The following is a 5,923-nucleotide window of genomic DNA, read 5'->3' on the forward strand; positions in this document are numbered from 1 at the left end:
CGCCTCGCCCACCGCCTCCACCGCCACGCCCCTCGCCGCCCCTCGGGCCCCGCGCTCCGGCCGCCACTCCGGCGAGCCCCGGGAGCACCTCGCCGGCCTCCTCCTTCCTCCGCGAGCTCCAGCGTATAGGAACTCCGGGGAGCACGGATCCAACCTCGGTTCGCGTGCCGGGTCTAACCCTAGATCCGGAGGTGTTTTTATTCTTCTAAGTCCCGAAATTTTCAGTTCAAGTGCTCATGTTCGTAGCTCCGTAACTTTGCATCCGTAGCTCCGATTCATGCATATAGCACATCAAAATGTTCATCTCAGAGAGTACATCATTTCATTCCATTGCATCATTTGCATTTGAGTTCATCTTGATGCCCGAAATGCTGTTAGAAGAGGGCTACTTGAGATAATTGTCAGATCTGCTACTCCATTTAGGATTTTGTTATTTTTGCCATGATTAATGTGTGCATGCTATGACCTGATGCTCTACATGTGTTTTGTTAAGGGTTTTGTCATATTTCCAGAGGTGCAACCCATGTATTTTTAGGATGTGTGTGGTGACTAGTACAAGCTTGCAAAGTGGTGCACTTGCTAATTCTGTTTTCAGGGACTTAGCAATTTCACTAAGTCCTTGAGCTGTTTATCTCATGATGCCATATGTTCTTATTGTTTCCTAGTGATCTGTGCCTCTTATGAGGATGATCATTAAGGATGTTTTGTTAATCTTGTAGTGCTCTATCCATCCATTTCTTTGTTTGAAATTATGGAGCACCCTAGCTTGAGTCAATCGAGCTCTACTTTTGCTACTTTGTGAATCTGCGCAGATTGTCAACTTGTTTGCAATTTTGCCGATGATGTTGTAGTTGATCCGTGCATGATATGCTATTGTTCTTGCCATGTATAGCTTGCATTTTGTGCCTTCTTGATGGGTGTATGCTTGTCTTGCCATGACTTGCCCTATAGTGAGTGCATCGAGCTCGTAAACATGCCTACTTGAGCTATATTTCAGCTTGCTCCAGTTTTCACTAAGTATGAAAACTGATTATGTTTTTGCTATGTTCACATGCTTGCAGTTGTATTTTCTGACCCCTTTTGGCTCAAGGTCACTAAGGGACTTTTGTTACGCTATTTGAGTAGCTCCATGCCATGCTTTACTTTGCCATGTTCAGGTCCTGTAGCATGTAGTTTTGTTGCTCTGAAGAGTGCTACCTGATCTGAAATTTCAGACAAGTGTTAATTTCACTAAGTCTGAGATCTGTTTTCCATATGCATTTTTGCCATGCTTGTTTGAACCTGTTAATGGATGAATTGGCCGTAGCTCAATGCTAGACTTTTGTTAAGCATCTTGAATGCATCCCTGCCATGTATTTTGTTGTCATGTTTGGTTGCTGTAGCATGTTCATCTCATTGCATTTAGTTGGCTACTTGCTGTAAATTGCAGACCGGTGCCATATTTGAATCGCTTGCCATTTCCAAACCGTAACTCCGACTCCGGCGTTCTTTTTATCGTTTTCAAGCGATTTCATCTCATCTTTCCAGTGGCACACTTGGATTTCCATGTTGAGGCCAGGTTCATGCATTTCCTGTCATATCTTGCATTTTGCATCCCGCATCGCATCCTGCATAGCATATCATCTTTGCATTGTGTTGTTTGAGTTTGCACGTGGTTGATTGTGCCCTTGTTGCTTGTTTGTATTGTTTGGGTAGAGCCGGGAGACGAGTTCACTAACGAGGATCCCGTTGAGTTTGCTTTCGAGGATCCAGTCAACTCTGACAGCGGTGCAGGCAATATGATCATACCCTCGAAATCACTACTATCTTTGGTATGCTAGTTTGCTCGCTCTTTTGCTATGCCATTGCTACGATGCCTACCACTTGCTTTCAAGCCTCCCAAATTGCCATGTCAAACCTCTAACCCACCATTGTCCTAGCAAACCGTTGATTGGCTATGTTATCGCTTTGCTCAGCCCCTCTTATAGCGTTGCTAGTTGCAGGTGAAGATTGAAGGCCGTTCCTTGATGGAACATTTATTTACTTGTTGGGATATCATTATATTATCTGGTTATCTTAATGCATCTATATACTTGGTAAAGGGTGGAAGGCTCGGCCTCACTCCTAGTGTTTTGTTCCACTCTTGCCGCCCTAGTTTCCGTCATATCGGTGTTATGTTCCCAGATTTTGCGTTCCTTACGCGGTTGGGTTATAATGGGAACCCCTTGATAGTTCGCCTTGATTAAAGCTTTTCCTGCAATGCCCAACATTGGTTTTACCATTCGCCACATAGCCTCTTTTTCCCTTGGGTTACCGGAGCCCAAGGGTCATCTTATTTTAACCCCCCCGAGCCAGTGCTCCCTCTGAGTGTTGGTCCGAACTGAGCTGCCTGCGGGGCCACCTCGGGGAAACTTGAGGGTTGGTTTTACTCGTAGCTAGTCTCATCTGAGTGTGCCCTGAGAAAGAGATATGTGTAGCTCCTATCGGGATTTGTCGGCACATTCAGGCGGTGTTGCTGGTCTTGTTTTAACCTGTCGAAGTGTCTTGAGTAACCGAGATACCGAGTCTGATCGGAATGTCTCGGGAGGAGGTCTATTCCTTCGTTGACCATGAGAGCTTGTCATGGGCTAAGTTGGGACTCCCCTGCAGGGACTGAACTTTCGAAAGCCGTGCCCGCGGTTATGGGCAGATGGGAATTTGTTAATGTCCGGTTGTAGATAAATTGAACCTTAACTTATTTAAAATGAATCAACTGAGTGTGTTACCGTGATGGCCTCTTCTCGGCGGAGTCCGGGAAGCAGACACGGTGTTGGAGTAATGTTTGTGCAGGTTGCTCCCTAGTTTCTCGCTCGCGCTTTGCCTCCTCTTCTCGCTCTCTTTTGCGAATAAGTTAGCCACCATACTTGCTAGTCGCTTGCTGCAGCTCCACTCATAATTTACCTTGCCTTACCTATAAGCTTAAATAGTCTTGATCACGAGGGTGCGAGATTGCTGAGTCCCTGTGGCTCATAGATTACTATTACACTAGATGCAGGGCCTGATGATTCCGCTCCAGGAGACGTGTATGAGCTCAAGTGGGAGTTCGACGAGGACTCTCAACGTTACTATGTTTCCTTTCCCGATGATCAGTAGTGGTGCCCAGTTGGGGGTGAACGGGACCGTTGTCGCATGTTGGGTTCTCTTTTATTTTGGCGCCGTAGTCGGGCCGTGAGTGTTTGGATGATGTAATGTTATTTATGTACTTGATTGACATGGCGAGTGTAAGCCAACTATGTTATCTTCCCTTTTATTATCATATTCCATGGGATGTTGTGAAGATTGCCTAACTTGCGACATATGCCTTCAATGCGATTATGCCTCTAAGTCGTGCCTCGACACGTTGGAGATATAGTTGCATCGAGGTTGTTTCAAGTTGGTATCAGAGCCTTCCCTGACCTTAGGAGCCCCATTGCTTGATCGTTTTAGCGGCCGAGTTGTGTCTAGAAAATGTTTGAGTCTTTAGGAATTATATATCGGAGAGTTTAGGAATTCTTTTTACTTCCCAGTCTCCTCATCACTCTGGTAAGGCATCCTGACGTAGAGTTTTGACTCTTCTCTTCTCAAATTTCACTGATTTTTTTAGGATCACGCGGTATCTTGGAATCGTTCCGATGGTTTTATGATGAGAACATTGTCTTGGTGCCTCCTGTCAGGGGTTTAGTGGAAGTGTCCCGGGGAGTTGTGCTCTGAGGTGTTGTCATCATAATTTTATCGTTGCAGTTCTGGAATACCCGAGTTTAGTACGCCGACATCGAAAATCTCTTTTATGCAGTTCGTTGGTGAGATAACCTTGACGCGACCCAGTACTGGGGCGGGAGTTCGGGAGTATCACCATAACTTGTATAACAGATGCTTTTCGAAGGTTGAGGTAGATGGTTTCCGAAGGTTTCTTGGTTATGTGTTGAAGGATGGATACAGCTGGATGTAGGATTTGCTAGTTTGGGTGAGATATTATGCTTCCCCTGTATCCCGAACACTTGATTGCATAACCAGAAAGGTTCGGGAGTTTCATAGGTGGGAATTCTAGTAGCTCTAGTTCTTCTTCCACGGATATTGGTTTGAGATTGGGATTTCTTACCGATTATTCGTTCTTGATCCGTACCTTGTTGATTTATTTCTCTACCTTAATTCTACGTGGCTTCTCAATTTATGGATATGTGACCATTTCAAGAGGAATGCATTCATTCATTTTGTTCGGATGTGAAAGACTATATGTTGCAATTTTCATTCCGTTGGATTCAGCTCAAATATTTGTCTATCAATGTGCTAATGGATGTCAACCTCTTCAGGATGGCTCCTCCAACGCGCATGACTCCGAATCCTGATCCGCCACCACCTCCACCTCCTCCGGAGGCATGGCAAGCTGTGATGGCCACAACCAATGCAAACACACAGTTGATCATGCAAATTCTTCAAGAGCGCAATCAAGGCAACCAAGGGAATCAAGGCAACAATCAGAATCACTTTGCTACACTCAACCAGTTCCTTGCTAACGGGCCAAAGATTTTCAGCAATTGTGTTGAGGCAACCGATGCTGGCGATTGGCTTGTGGATCTGTGCAAGCATTTCGAGTGCAGTAACGTCAGGCCTGAGGACTATGTCAAGTTCGCTTCCTTCCAACTCAAAGATCAAGCTGCAGAATGGTTCCAGCAGTACAAGGATTCCAGAGGTGGACGTGTTATCACTTGGGATGATTTCCGTCGAGATTTCCGAGCTCATCATATTCCCCAAAGCGTGGTTGAAAGCAAGTGTGAGGAATTCTGCAACTTGAAGCAAGGCTCTTTGTCTGTCTATGACTACAACAAGTTGTTTCAGAAGCTCGCCCACTTTGCCAAGCAGGACGTCCCTGATGAGAAGAGCATGATATACCAGTTCAGGGGTGGTCTCAGAGAAGAAATTCAGCTAGCTCTTGTTCTCTTCGAGCCATTGAGATACGATGAGTTCTACAACATGGTACTGAAGCAAGAGGCTACTCAGTTGAGGTGTGATGCTTCCAAGAAGCGAGCCAGAGATGTTACTCCTTCTTCCTCTACTCAAGTGGACAAGCAGCAGAAGTTTTGGCTTCCTCCTCCTCCGTTCCATCAACCGTATCAGCAGAAGAGCAAAGGTGGCAGTGGATCTTCCCACCCACCCAACCCTGGCTTTCAGAACAAGACTTCTTCTCAAGCTCCAAGATCGAGTGCTCCGTATCACCGTCCGCTTTCAGAGGTCACGTGCAACAAGTGCCAACAGAAGGGTCACTATGCTAACAAGTGTTTCAACCAGAGGCGTCTTCCTCCTCCTCCTCCTGTCAGATCGGCAAGTACAGCTGTGGTCAAGCATAACCCCAAGCACGCCAAGGTTAACTTGATGAATGCAGCTCAGGCAGAGGATTCGTCAGATGTGATCATGGGTAACCTTCCTGTTAATGATATTCCCGCAAAAGTACTTTTTGACTCTGGTGCATCGCATTCCTTCATGTCATTCCCATTTGCATCGGAGAACAATTTTAGTACTAAGGCTTTACCCAGAGCTATGCAAGTCGTCTCTCCGGCTAAGCGTCTGAGTTCTACTATGATGGTTCCGGATATTTCTATCTTGATGGGTGATTTCAAGTTTCTGGCTTCTCCAATGGTTCTTGGTAACTCAGATATTGATCTTATTCTAGGGATGGATTGGCTTTCTAAGCACAAGGCTCAGCTTGATTGTGCAGCCAGGCAGATCCGATTGACTCATTCGTCTGAGGATGTAATTGTCTTTGCCGCTCGGGATAATTCCATCCGTCTGTTTTCTCTCAATGAGAAGGGTGAATTGGATTCCATCTCTCAAATTCCTGTCGTTTGCGAATATCAAGACGTCTTTCCAGAAGAGCTTCCAGGAATGCCTCCGCACCGGCCAGTTGAATTCGTTATTGATCTTGAGCCTT

Source organism: Triticum dicoccoides, chromosome 6A (genome assembly GCF_002162155.2).
Source record: "Triticum dicoccoides isolate Atlit2015 ecotype Zavitan chromosome 6A, WEW_v2.0, whole genome shotgun sequence".
Taxonomy (NCBI): Eukaryota; Viridiplantae; Streptophyta; class Magnoliopsida; order Poales; family Poaceae; genus Triticum; species Triticum dicoccoides.